The sequence below is a fragment of the Blastomyces gilchristii genome (assembly GCF_000003855.2).
Source record: "Blastomyces gilchristii SLH14081 genomic scaffold supercont1.1, whole genome shotgun sequence".
In the NCBI taxonomy this organism is placed as follows: Eukaryota; Fungi; Ascomycota; class Eurotiomycetes; order Onygenales; family Ajellomycetaceae; genus Blastomyces; species Blastomyces gilchristii.
Window position 1 is genome coordinate 4,388,291 of NW_003101682.1, and position 16,525 is coordinate 4,404,815.

Sequence of the window (16,525 nt, forward strand, 5' to 3'; positions counted from 1 at the left end):
TTCAGATCTCTTAAGAGAAACAGATGCAAATCTGCAAAAGAAGAAGTTTTATTCAATTATCTAAAATATTATGTGTGAAGAGGTCTTTCTCACACTGAGAGAACATATGATAACAATCTCAGTATTTATTCAATCAGATTGTAACAAACCTTTCTACATCAAGATAGATGCATCTGTATGAGCTATCAGAGATACTCTTCTGCAGATAAGCAAGAATGACAAGCTGCACTCAGTGATATATAATAATAGGAAACTATCAGATACTGAGCTCAATTATTCAGTATATGAAATGAAATTGCTAGTGATTAAGTACACACTGATGTTATGAGATAGATATATTAATAACAGGTATATGACAACAGTGATCACAGATCATGAAAGTCTTATCTATCTATAATTGATAATGAAACCTTTCAAATACTTAGCACATTGAATCTCAGAGTTTTAAGTGTATAATCTTCCTATTAAATATCAAAAGAACTCAGACACTGTGATGTCTGATGTAATCAGTTACAGATCTGATTTCATGAGTGAGAATTCTGCAAATCAGATAAAAGAAAAGTTTGCATTAAATACACTAAGAGAATGCAAGGAATCAGAATGAGTGAATATAATAATCTCTCACTTAAAGAATATCAAAGTGTCAGATGATAAGTATCTTATAAAAGTGATAGAAGAGATACTTCTGAACTTTAAACTGAGAAAATTGAAAAATGATGTTGTACTTTACTGTAATCTAGAATATGTGAAAGCTTTCTATCTGAAACATTTATTTAGATATAACTTAATAACTTACATGCATGAGGAAGTCAGTCACTGAGAAAGCTCTGAACTTATGAGTGTACTTAAATCAAGAGTGTACTGATCAAGCATGACTGAGAACATTCAGATATATAGTCACAAGTGTCTGAATTATCAGGTTGCAAAAGAATTTAAGAAAGAATTAAAATGTAAGAAAGTATAATATCAGATGAAATGTATAATATAACTGTTTAAATAATGCAGAGTGAATCTCATAGACATATTATCATAAATGTCAAATGAAAATTGTTGAATAATCACTGCTATTGACTATACTACTAGCTGGTCAGTTGTGAAAGAAGTTTCAGAGATGATAGAGAAGATGATGATAAAGTTTCTATATAATGAGATCTATATCAACTATGAAATGCTGTGTGAGATTCTAACTGACAATGATGCAAACCTCATAGAAGAAGAATTGAGGCATTTTATAAGTCAGGTACAGACAAGCCATTATAGAACAACATTATATCACTCACAGATGAATGAGAAGATGAAATACTTGAATAAAATCCTGAGTAACATGCTGATGAAATATTTGATGAGCAAGCCTATGAGATTATGAGATGAATATCTTGGTCAGGCACTATTATTCACATGAATTCAGCAGCATGCAGTCTTTAAGTATTCACTATTCTATTCATTGTTTGAATTGCATCCGCACATTCTGGAGAATGCTTTGAGAAAGATGAGAAAGAAAACAGTGATTGTGAACACAGCAGAAACAGCAGTTGCAGACACAGCAGTTACAGACACAGAATCAAGATTGAAAGAGATCAGTCACACACATGCAAAAGCTAATAAGTTACTTCTGAATCAAGCAATTCAATCAAAAAGAATACAGAACTCACTAGTTAAGAAATTAAGTCTCAACATAAGAATATAAGTTTTTATATATAATAAGAGTTCTGAGAAGTTTGAATATATATGATTTAAGCTATATAAAATACTCAAATCACATTCTCTGAGAATATACACATTGAAGAAACCAGAGGAATAAGTCTTATACAACTTAATAAATGATTTACATCTTATGAAGATAAAGATATAAGATCTGAGTAGATTATAATCATCTACAGCACTATAATTAGTAATGAAAAAGAAGAGACTTATAATTGAAAAGTCTCACAAAGTAAGAGAAATCATAGATACTTACAAATCAGATAATCTCACTTATTTCAATCTTTTCATAATTACAAGAAAAGAATGAAAAGTAATGAAGAAATCAGATAAACACTACACTTTAATAAGTAATGAGCCTGTAGCTTATCATATGATAATGCACTGCAGATAGTAGCTGTAACACAGTAAAGAGCAGTCTCAAAGTAGCAGACTTGCATATGAGTCAGATTACAGAAGAAAAAGAAATTCAGAGTTGAATTCAACTGTTTATATCAGTTTAATCACAGTGATAACAGAGAATGAAGCATCTGAAACATTTGCAGATATATGAGATTAAGTCATCTTCATGTCTGAGAATGCTCAAAGATCAGATAAGATTAGTTTCAATGAGCTGTTTACTGTAGAAGTCTGAGTGAGTGAAGAGAGATAGTATAATATATGAGACAGAATTACAAAAGATGAAAGCTGCTGAACCTAGTCACTGAATACTGTAATATATAGAGATCATGTAAGAGTGGTAACTAGCAGACAAAGCAAAGGTGTAAGAAAAGAGAATAAACAATGAATTAGTCATCAATCTTAAGAATTGACTGTAAAAAGACAAATGTTATTATACATGTCTCATTCATTTTTATACATCACATGTTAATCTATTTTCAACATCACATCAACTGAAAAATGTCAAAAATGAAGAAAATCTTAAAACTTGAGATCTGTAAGAGATTCAAGAGCTGTAAGCTGCTCTTATAATAACACTGTATATATCTCTGATTTCTCTATCACTCTGTGTACAACATTAATAGTGTTTATCACAAGATTGACTGGAATACTAATATAGAAATGTGTATACATGCATGTAACAAAATTGAAGAAGAGTATGAAACTCATAGAATCAGAAGTCAGAGCAGAGAGAATGAAGATGAAAGAAACAGAAGAAAAAGAAGATACAGAACTGAATCAATGATAGCAGAAGTCATCTGAGACTGAATACTTATAACTTGATTTGCATACAACCTTCTCTGCAGAGAAGAAAGAGAGAATAATGAGAGAAGCTTAAGAGCAGAAGAAGATAGTCTTGACAGTGTTATTATGTTTAGAGATTAAAATAATCTCTGATTCTGAAGCAACTAAGAATCATTGTTAGTGTATAAAATCACAAAATCAGAGATAAGAACAGTTACTGAATAAACACTCACTGACCTTAGAGTTGTATGTGTAATTACAACACATACAAGACTTCTCAGAAAGAGAGAGAGAGACACAGAGAAATACAGGAAGCAGAACATATTATGTGAACAGCTCATTTTCATGATAATATCTCAGACAAGGTATATAAGCCTCATATCTGCAGATGTAAAAGAGTATAACATCTGTGTTCTCATTTCTGAAAACATGAATATTTTTCATCTGCATCACAACATTGCATGATAAATGCTGGAGAATAGGCTGATATGAGTCAATTATTCTGAAGATATTTATCAGATCAGATATATCTATAGTATTGAATTTAACAGTTATAAAAAGCTTCTTGATGTCTGTGAATACTATGACTTTATATACAATAAAACTCATAATGATTTTCTGTCAGAATAGAAAAATCAGTATTAGAAAGAAAAGATGAAAAAAGAAAAGACTTATAATCTTAACACTGTTGAGAAGTGAGATAATTCTCTAGTATAAATGAATAATTATCTCATTATAAATACTTAAAATAAATATAATAATTGATGTCTGTAACTAAGCTTCAGATAGTTATATTATATACTATCTTTATACAATAAATTATTCTAGAGATCAGTAAAAAGAGTGAAAGTGTACATACTGAGAATTGTGATTCATTAAGTCTGTATAATATCTTCTTGAAACAGAGAGAGCTGGTAATAAAAGCAGAAGTAACAGCAGAGACAGAAGGAGCAGAAGTAGTAAGAGTGAGAGTCACAGAAACAGAGGTAGTGAGAGTGAGAGAACTGAAAACAGGGTTAAGTGTAGAAGATTAAGAGAGAGCAGCAGAGGGAGAAACAGTGACAGAAGAGGCAGAAGAGAACACAGAACACTCAGTTATACATGATATGAGTAATTTCTTCATTATTATGTTCTTCAAGTTCTTGATCAATGATTCAACATTGAGATATTCACTATTATCAACAGATGCAGATTTGTCAACATGTGAAGATTCTATATAAATAAAAATAAACATATCAGTATCTGCATTCATATAAAATCATGTCAGAAAACATGATCAGAAGCTCAATGAGAAGAAAAGTGATTGAGAGTGTATAAGAAGATGAAGAAGATATGCTATTTATGATAGTATATTCTGATAATTGTTAGAAGATAAACAAGTTCTGATCATGTTTCATAATGTATTACACTTACTGCTAACAAACTCTCTGATATGAGCACTATAATGACACTTGTTGTGAGAATGAGAGGCTATTACCAGGAACATGTATGATGTGATAGATGAATAAATAGAAGATATTGAACAGAAGAAGAAGTAGAAATCTTGAATGAGATGATAATGTTTGATAATGATAATGAAGAAGATAATTGAAGAATGAAAAAAGTTAGTGAATAAGTGATGTAATATAGTGAAAGTTTCTTTGTGAGATTGTGAGAAGAATACTAGCCAGATCAGAGATAGACTGTATAATCATGAATGCTAGCACTGTGCTAATCTGCATGAAGCTAGAGCTTATATCATAATCACATGAGTGTGACTGAATCTGATGGAGAAGAATGTGATTCAGCAGAATATATCACTGTCAGATAATAGCACGGCCGCTTCTGAACACACTTACAAATGTAAAGAAGGTTATAGCGGCCACTAATTAATTTAGTATAATGTATATAAGAAGCCGGTGTACGCCTGTAATTATACGCTGACTCAAGTAATCTTTGAATCACACTATCTGCATAATTAATAGAGGATTTTTGAATATAACTTCATTAAAAAACTCTATAATTGCAGAAGATTTCAATACATATTATCTGTGATTAAATTCAGAATGGAAAAAAGCAGTAAAAGTAGATAAATTAATTAAATAAAGTTTTGACCATTTAATAGATTTAATTAACAAGTTTGATCAATAAACATTTTTTAAAAAAAGTATGAAATAGAAATTCATTATAAATTTCACTTTTATATCATAAAATCTAATTCAAAACAGACTTATAAACTGATTTATTAATTCAAGTGAAATATCAGAATCAGATTATGAAGTTATTTAATTTAATATACAACTGAGTAAAAAATAAATGAGTGAAAACTCTCTTTTCTTTAATTAATGTAACTGTAAGAAATTCTGCTTCTCACAAATTCTTTACTTCTATTTCTCTCACGTAATTAATTGGGTTAGCGGCCCTTGACTACACACAACTATATAGACTGAAGTTTATGAATACTATTCATAACTCAGCTTGAATAGTATTATATATTTAACTTTTATATTTATCTTTCTACTGTGAATACTTCTAGTAGCTATCAGTATATATCATATCAAGCTGTCAATATCTGAATAATTGTCTATAAGTACTTATTCTTACATTTCAAGCTCTGGCACTTAGTAACTGTCTGTTATAGCTGAAAGAACTAGAAACTTGTATACTTCAATCTCTATAAACTCTACTGCAGACACTCAGAAGCAGTTATCTGAATTATAAATAACTCTTATAGATGAAGTCTCAGAGAACTCATTAATTATCTACAGAATATCATTCTCTGCATCTGTGATGAAGAAACTCTCTGAATTTACAAATGAATTAATCTTAGTGAAGAGCATTCTTGAGCATCTCTTATAGAATTAAGCTATTTTTCTATAAGAAATACTTACTGACTGTAAATACTATTAAACTGAGTCTTTAGATATAAACTTCAGAGATATCTATGAATTGAAAGAAACTTTCATTAGCTATGACTGCTTAAGATTATCTACTGAATCATAATTTATAAAAACTTTTATAAGATTGTATTTAAAATTGACTTATAAGCTCAGCTGAGTGATATAAAAGATGAAGAAACTGTTATCTATATAATAACAGATCTCTACTATACTGAAGTCAAGAATTGACTGAATTATCTAGAGAATAATTATGAGAGATTTTACTAATCTATTCTCAAGATCTATTTAAAGAATAAGTTAAGAGACTCTATAAGCTGAACAGAGAATATATGAGTCATAATTATTAATATTACAAAAATAGATGAGAAATCTAATGAAGACTACTCACAGTACTTTATAAAAGTATAATATGAATTAAGATCTGTGAAAATAGAGCTCTGAAACAAGATCTGAATAATGATATTTATAAAGAGACTGAATAAAGATATATAGAATAAGCTCTTTGAGTAAGACTCTAAGCTCTTGATTCTGAAGAAACTGATAACTCTTATTCACTACTTATAGATCACTGTGAGAATCATAGATCTGTGAACAGTGAATAACTAATCAGTTCTATGAGAATCAGAATAACAGAGAATAGATTTACTGAGAAAAGATAATAAGATATAGACAGATTTATGTCTGACTACTAAGTAGAAAGAGAGAGCTTTATAAGCTTCTGTAAGCAGAGTGTATAACAGAGAGATTAAGAAAAAGAGTCTCTACTTTATCTGATTTAAATCAGAATATCTCTGCATAAACTGTTCAGATAAATTAAAATAGAAATTGAAGAAGATATAGACAGAGTTACTAACAGTCTTCTTATCAGTCTTAAAGCTGATATCTGAATCTATTACTCTTATCATAAAAATATATACTTGTGAGAAGAGACTGTGCTGTGATACTACTTCTCTACAAGTATAAAAAGTATTAATATGCTTGAGATCTCAGGTTACTGTAGTGTCTCTAAAGCTTATAAAGTAAATAAGCTGAGTAATGAAAACTGAGAATCTGCTCTTATAATAAGCAGAGTATGAGAACTCAGATCTCAGAGCTGAGAGACTTATAACAGTAATCTTTGAATTGTAAGATCTCTTCAGAACTTGAAGAAGATTTGTGAAAACTATAATTATTATAAATATCACAGATAACATGTACTTGACACTTGTATAACTTCAAAGACACAATCTACATATAGCTGTTTGCAAGTCAGGTTTATACTTTCAATCAGTGTTGATAGACTTATATATAAACATTGAATCAGTTGATACTGTAGAGTGAATTAGAGAAGATAAGCTTATCTATATAATAACTTTACAGATGTCTGAGAACTTTGCAGTTATAAAAACTGAGATTCAAATATCAGAGAAATACTGAGATCTCACAGAGATATTCAGTTAATCTAAGACAGCTGAGCTTTTATCTCACTATAAGAAGAATCTAATAATAGATTTAATAGAACAGTAGAAACTCTTCTGAGAATTAATCTATAAGCTCTCTCACTATGAGACAGAAGTCTTGTAGACTTGTATGAAGAAGAATCTGAAGAATGACTTTATTTCATCTTCACAGATCTCTGCAGAAGCCTCTGTGATATTTATAAAGAAGAAGAATAAAGATTTCACATTGTATATAAACTACTGTGATCTGAATTTCAAGATTATAAAGAGTTACTACTCTCTGTCTCTGATTGAGAATGTAATCAATCATCTCACAGAAGCTATTATGTTCATATAACTGAATATAATCAATATATAGACACAGCTGTGAATACAGTCTGAGAATGAATAAAAGACTCTCTTTAGAACTATACTGAGATTATTTGAATATCTAGTAATATCTCTTGATTTAACTAATGTCTCTGCAGTATTTCAGTCTTTCATTAATAAAACACTTTGTGTATATCTGAATATATTTATAGTAATATATCTGAATGATGTGATAATATACTGTGTGAAAAAGAAAGAACACACTGAGTATATACAAACTATGTTAAAGATATTAGATAAGATAGAACTGTATATTAAGCTTACAAAGTATAACTTCAGTACTCACTGAATTAATATTATAGAATATGTAATTATTGTGAATAATATTCAGATGAAATCTTCATAAGTTAAGACTATTCTATTATAACTAAAGTTAACTAGTATTCATAAGATTCAGATCTTTCTGAACTTTGTAAGTTTCTATAGATAATTTATCTTTGTATTTATGAGAATCTTCTTAACTTTTGCAGACATGCTGAAGAATGAAAGTAAGAAGAAGTTATTCTATAAATGAAGAATGAAAAGACTATTAAGAAGAGAGAGTTGTGAGAACTTTCTTATCTCAGAAGCTTACAGAGTCTTTATAAGATTGAAACAGATATTCATAGATATAATAATACTGTTTCACTTTGATCTCTTACTCTTAATCAGATTGAAGACAGATATCTTCTTCTTTATAATTTCAGAAATAGTCTCATAACTACAGTTAAATGAGAACTAAGTTTCAGTAATCTTTTTCTCATGAAAGATATAATATGTAGAGAATAACTATGACATTCACAATCAGGAGCTTTTTATACTAGTGAAATTCTTGTATTACTAATATCACTACTTCAAGAGCCTTTTAACAGTGATTACTATTAAAACTGATTATAACAGCTTATAACAGTTTACTTTAATTAAGAAACTCTCACAGCAGCAGGTCTTCTGAGTATAGAAACTAAGTGAATTCTCATTTAAAATATAGTATAATAAGAGAACTAAGAACTCAGTAGACAGATTCTCTTACAGATCTGACTATGTCAAGAAGATCAGAGTAACAGACATAGAGAGACTAGAGAAAATAGAAAAGCTTTATAAAATACTTAAACTGAGTATTGTAAAGAAATTAACTTAAGAGTCTCTTAATTCTCTATAAGAGAAGAGAGAAGAGAGAGAAGAGAAGTCTGTATAACTACTCTCTATAACACTGAGAGTTAACACTGTGAGAATATCTATGAAGATTCTTGAAGAGAGTATCTATAATCTGAACAATTTACAGACTTTGTGAAGTACTGTGAAAGATCTGATATAAGAAGAAACAGAGTATAAGTCTTTACAACATCTTCTATTCAGATTGTCAGAACTATAATAAAAGAATGAATATACTTAGTATATTCAGAAACTGTTTATAACAGAGATTAATTCTGTAGAAATAAAGAGTTAAAGAGATTTAAAAATCTCTTATAAAGAGAGAGCTGAATTTATATATCTGTGAATAAGTTTCTATATATAGAATCTATTAAAAGATATCATGACTCTTCTCTAGTAAAGTATTTTTCAGATACCAGAACTTATAAGTTGCTTATAAGAAAATACTTCAAACTGAAGACATAAGAACTTATAAAGAAGATAGTGAATTCTTATACTATTTATCAGAATTTATGAGTAGTGTGATTCAGATTATATGATGAACTTACTTCTTTACTCATTCTACAGAAATCTTGAGAATAGCTAGAAATAAACACTCTTATAAGTCTCTCTAAAAGTAAGAATATATATAATGTCTGCTTTGACAGTGTGCTAGTGATAGTAGATTACTTTATTAAGATGACATACGTTATACTCACTCATAAGAATTTAAAGTCAAAGAATTTGACTTATATCTTTATCTGTAATATGATCTGAGTATATAAGTTATCTGTGAATATTATCTCAGATAGAGAATTAATCTTTATAAAGAAGTTCTGATCTGATCTGATAACTATACTGAAGATTTTATAAGATCTAAGTATGACTTTTCATCAACAGATAGATGATCAGATAGAATATCTAATAAGTATATTGAAACAGTATCTGTGATACTTTGTTAATTATAATTAAAATAACTGAATACTTTGATTATTACTTACAGAGTTTATATATAATAACTCAAAGTATGTCAGTACAGATAAAACTGTCATTGAGATACTCACTGAGACTCATCTATGAATAATCTTGATAAACTCATAAGAGTATACTATAGAGTGTAGTAATGTCTGTGAACAGACTGAGAGAATTCAGAATATTCAGAAGAAAGCTCATGAATTCTTCAGAAAGACTCAAGAGTATTAAAAGAGATAGTATAATGCTAAGTATATTATAAAGAGTTTTAAAAAGATAATAGAGTGTGACAAAGTCTAGAAAATATTATTATACAGAGATCTAGTAAGAAGCTGAATCTCTTATAGACAGAGTGTTATAAAATTATAGACAAAGTTAGTTTACAGTTCTATAGATTGAAACTGCTATCTGAGTTGCAGATATATAATATTTTTTATATCTCTTTACTTCATAAATATAAGAAATTCTTACAAGAGAACTCTGTGACTCATCACTCTGTTCATGAAGTATGAAAGAGTAAAAGAGAATATCAGATTAAAGAAATTATTAACTCAGAGAAGTGAAATTATGAGCTCTGATTCAAGATTCAGTGATAAGAATATTCTGATAAGATGAATGAGTTTACTTAAAAATCATCTGAACAGATAAGACATCTACAGAAGCTGAGACATAACTTATATATAATAAAACTTATAACAATTTCTTCTAGAAAAATTAGTGTTAGAAGAGAAGATGAAAAAGAACAGACTTACACTCTTAATACTGTTGAGAAGAGAAGTAATTCTGTGATATGAATATATAATTGTTTCATTATAAATATTTAAAATGAATATAATAATCAGTGTCTGTGACTGAGCTTCAGATAGTTATGTTATACACAGTCTTCATGCAATAAATTGGTCTAGAGCTTGATGAACAGAGTGAGAGTGTATACACTGAGAAACATGATTTATCAAGCCTATGCAACATCTTCTTGAAATAAGGAGAGCTGATAATGACAGCAGAAGCAGCAGAGGCAGAGAGAGCAGATGTAGCGGGAGCAGAAGTAGTGAGGGCAGAGGTAGCGGAAGCAGGGGTAGCAGGAGCGGGAGAACCAGATGCAGGGGCAAGTGTAGAAGATTGAAGAGAAGCAGCAGAGAAAGAAACAGAAGAGGCAGAAGAAGACATAGATAATTTCTTCATTATCACATTCTTCAAGTTCTCAATCAACAATTCAATATTGAGTTCATCATCATTGATGAACACAGATCTGTCAATGTATTAAGATTCTACATGAATAAAAACAAACATATCAGCATCTGTATTCATATAAAATTATGTCAAAAAACACAATCAGATATTCATTGAGAAGAAAAGAATCAAGAGCATATAAGAAGATGAAGAAGATGTGTTATTCATGATAATACATTCTGACAATTGTTAGAAGAAAAACAAGTCCTGATCATGTTTCATAATATGTTACACTTACTACTAACAAACTGCCTGATATAAGCACTATGACAACCCTTGTTATGAAAACAGAGAGCCATTGTCAGAAATGTGTACAATGTGATAGATAGATAGATTGAAAAGAATATAATGAGAGAAAAAGAGCCAGGAATCTTGTATGAGATAATAATATTCAATAATGATTATAACAGAGATAATGATTGAAGAATGAAAATATTAGTGAATGAGTAATGTACAAATAGTAAAAGCATCTCTGAGAGCAGCTTACATCATGATCACATGAGTCTGACTGAATCTAGTGAGAGAGAATATAGTTCAGAAGAATATATAACTGCTGAATAATAACACAGCTGCTTCTGAACATACTTATAAATGTAAAGAGGCTATAGCGGCCACTAATTAATTTAATATAATGTATATAAGAAGCCAGTGTACACCTGTAATCGTACACTGACTCAAGCAACCTTTGAATTACAATAATAGATGATTACTGACTGACAGAGCTTCAAATATAATAATAAGTACTTATAAATGATTAATCAGATATTTACAGCTTGATATAATATATACTAATAGCTACTAGAAGTATTCACAGTAGAATAATAAATATAGAGATTAAATATACAATAGTATTAAAGCTGAGTTATAAATAGTAGTTATGAACTTTAGTCTGTATAGTTGTATATAGTCAAGAGCTGCTAACCCTATTAATTACATAAGAGATAGAAATAAAGGTAAGGAATCCGTGAGAAGCGAGATTTCTTACAAGTAGAGAGAATAGAGAGTGAAAGAAGTGAAAAAAGTGAAAGCAATGAAAGAGATGAAAGAGAAGAAAGAGATAATAGAGATTAGACTAACTGTGTAACCGTGTCTGAGATCAGAACCAGAATATTTGATAGTCTCATTATCAATTTAACTGATATCATTACACAGTTTTAAGATTAGATAGTAGTCTTATACTGTTTCAGTGAGACTTACTGTCTACTCTTATCACATTTTTCAAATGAGATTATGATTTTCACTTTTCAATTTAAATTCTTTTTATTGCTTTAAATGACTTTAAATCTTATTTGAGTGTTATGAAAAAGTGTTACTTTTTAAAAAATTAACAATAGTCTAAAAGAAATCTTAAAATCTCTAAAAATAGTAAATTTATACTGAGAATAAAACTAAATGAAATCAAATGAAATCACTTGATTATTCTTTCTCAGTCATGATCTCATTTTGAGATCTGATAAATAGTTACTTTGCATGTTTTTTTAATGATTAGTCTCAGTGAGATTCATATCAAGAAATGTATGACATCAGATTAAATAAAATTAAATGTGAAATTCATGATCTCAGCAGCCAGTGTAATAGAGATGATAGAAATGATACAGAGTATAAGAGAGTGTAGAGTAAGAGAGTAATAAAGATAATAGAGATAGTAATAGTAATAGAGAAGATAGTTAGACTGACTGTTTAATCATATCTGAAATTAAAATCAGAATATTTAATAGTTTTATTATAAATTTAATTAATCTTAGTACCTAGTATTAAGATTAGATAGTAGTTTTATACTGTCTTAATAAGACTCACTCTCTACTCTTATTATATTTTCAAAATGAGATCATCATTTTCACTTCTCAATTTAAATTCATTTTGTGATTTGAAAGAACGTACGACCGCCGGATAATAACGCGGCCGCTTCTAAACATGCTTACGAATGTAAAGGGGTCATAGCAGTCACTAATTAATTTATTATAATGTATATAAGAAGCCAGTGTACATCTGGAATTATATACTGACTCAAGCAACCTTTGAATCACATCTGATAGTATGTCTAAAAACTGATAATAAGTGCAGACTTCTTCAGAATGTGATAATTCTGTCTATAAAGCAATTTATAGTTATTATGTCAGAGTGGTTCTAAAATGTCTCAAAAGATAGCATATAAAGAGTGATGAGTGAAAGAGCATCTGATTAACACTGCTCTACTTGTTGAGAGAAAACTTCATACTCAGATGAATGCCACATGTGAATAAATAAGGTGTGAGAAAGGGAATGAGAGTGATGAACCAGATTCAAAGAAGTTCACTCTCTACTCAGAAGAATAAAAGAGGGATGACTATTAACAGAATTGTACAATGATAATAGAAAACAGAAATCAGAGATTATAGAATGATAGACACTATACAATCAATGAAAAGCCACTGAAATGAACATCTTTTCTAGTTAATATGAACAACACTCTTCTCTGCTATTTGAACTGAAAGATATGCAGAATCTTTCAGAGAGTTTACTTAAAGCAGTAAGAAAAGTAGCTGAGATCACTGAATTGAAAGTGAAACTCTGTATACATATAAGAATTCTAAATGAGATTGAAGCCTTGTGTACATAGTAGCAGATTAAGACAGAAGCTAAGCAATAATTGATATAATCTGCAGATCAAGTATTCACTATAAAGAGCTTCACTGACACAATCATCACTATTAATAAGAATAGGGAAAACCGGGTTATAATTCTGCATTAGAAGATTGAATGTTTATACAGATAGATAACTGTACTGAATCTGAAGATCTTATCATAATTGTTCATAATCTCTTCAGAAGTATACACATTATCTGAGACTGCTGCATATGATAAGAATTCAAGTATAAAATATATCAAGTCAGATAATCTGCTGAAGTCTTTAAGCTGCAATAATAACTGAAAAAATGATGCTGTAATCAGCTGACTAAGTGAAATGCAATCATATTATTGATTCAAGTATGAATTATTATTATTATTATTATTCTTGAATTATAGATGTATGCAGTCAGAGACTATGACATCTACCTGAGAACTTTTAGTTCCCAGGGTTTTTCCTATATCTGTAAAGTTAACTATTATACATTCATCAATTTCAGATATGCAAAATCAGAAAATTCCAGCCCAGAATACAAAAACCATTTACAAATTGCAGTGTTTTAACATCTTCTGATACTTTGAAACCATTTGACAATATCATGACAAAGGAAAAGAGAACACAGTCTTAAAGATAGACACATTAAATAGATAGATAGAAAGGAATTGAAAGGAAAAGATAAAGTAAAGAAAGACTGTAAGAAAACAAATTATTAAAAGATAGTATATAGCTGTTTTAACAGACTATATCTGGTTAATTTCCTCCTCTTCATATTCAGATAATTCTGAATTTAGCCATTTTCTTGTAGCTGCTTGAGTTTCTGATAGAAAGTCTATTAAGTATTTAATTCCTGTCTCAGTTGAGAATAAGAATCTCATATTTAATTGATTTAGATCATACTTCTCTTTCAATCTGGCTCTGAGACTATTGTATAATGCACAGTGCATTACAATATGCTCAGGATTCTCATTTGTATTGCAGAATGAGCATTCTATTGAGTTAAATCTATCATCAATTCAAGTATGAACTTACAGACAGACAGTTAATGAAATTTCAACAAGTCTTAAGATCTGTTACATTCCTATATGAAAAAGTGAAGTTATTATGAATAACTGATGAAAAGATGAATCTTACAGATCTGAAGCAGTATTCATTTTTATAAATATAAAATGAGTTTTTCAAATAAATCTTGCACAACTATGAGAAAGTAAATATATAAGATAAGTATTATAAATGCTTCACTGAGTGTAAATAAGTAAGTGATCTTACATCATACTTCACACACTTCAGCTTATACTATCTTATATTAAATGAGAAGCTTTTAATATCTTTCTGTTTATAGATCTTCATTCAAGATCTTATATCTGAGTTAAGATTGAAATTTAAATACTTAAGCTTATAATTAGATACAGTGAAAGAAGCATATAATATTCTTATTATATAAAAACAAGTGACTCAGCTGTAATAGAAGATACTGTAATTAAGTATATTTCAGTGAAGAATGAGTAATCAGACTTCTATGACACAACTCACACACTTAGATACAATAAATCTACATTTGAATACTATTAATAAAGTACTGAATTCTCTGAAAAAGAGATTCTCTGAGTGAAAATCCTGATATTGTGAGTATTGAGCTTGCTTCAACTGCGATGTTAAAATTATAATGTAAAAGATTATACACAGTGTACACAGTCAAGAGAAGTAAGAGAGTTAAAAAACTAGTAGAATCAGTGAGCTCAGAGATACTCACTGATATTCTGTGAAAAGTCTTCAAAGTGAAAGAAATGTCTGTATTAGATGACTCTCTGAATTCTGTAAATACTAAGAGAAAGCAGGCTTCTGAATGAGATACAGATGAGAATGAAGAAGTGAATACTTATCTCAATATCTTATGATCTGAAATATTAATATATAGAGTGTACTTGAGTAAGAATCAAGAGATGACTGTAAAAGTGTTAGTGAACACAGAAGTTTTCATATAATATATTAATAATTATATAATCTGAAGACTGAAAGAGATCTGCTGAGTGAATAATTCTCAATGTATAAGATTATCTGATAATCATTATTTAGTATCATCTGTAAGAGTAAGAGTTGTCTTATACTTTGAAGAATGATCTTGTTATATTTGAGTGTAAGAGCTGCAGAATGTGAAATACAACCTTATTCTCAGACTTGATTGATTTCAAAAGTTCAATCTGCAGATTTAATGATATATGTGTTATATACAGTTAACTGATAGAAAGAAAACAGTGCATACAATTCTATCAACTGATATAAGAAGAACATTTCATGTCTCTGATATAGAAGAATTAAATCTGCTTATATATTAACAAGTAAAGAGAATGATTTACAAGATCTCATCTGAAAGTATCCTGTATGTCATATGAGACCTCAAAAGGAAGGAAATCAAGATAAAGAATATATGAGAGAATAAGTGTATGAAGAAACTTCTGAAGAAGTATGAAAAAGTCTTTTAAATAGATGTTTCATCAAAATTCCTGCTGAAATGAGGATTTGTATATAAGATTGACATGAAGCATGTGAAACCAGCCAATCAGAATGCGTATCCCCTGTCACAAATGCATCTTGAAGAACAGAAGTGTCAGATCATCAACCTTCTAAAATGTGATATTATACAACTCTTATCAAGTGTGTAAGACTTCCCAGATCTATTTGTGAAAAATGCAGATGAAGATTGATGAATGTGTATTAATTATGAAGCACTTAACAAGCTTATAATCAAGAATGAATATTCACTGTCATGAATTTAACAACAGTTTAATACAGTTGAAAATGCCTGATATCTATTAAAGGTCAATGTTCTCTCAGAATATTAACAGACTTATATAGACAAACTATCAGTACTGTGAACTATATTTAATACTCAATGAGAGAAGTTTTAATTCCTGATAACATCATTTAATCTGATAAATGCATTCATCATCTTTTAAATAATAATGAATACAATTCTTTATAAACAGAATGAAATCTCATGCCTTGTATATCTGAATAATGTCTTAGTCTTTCAA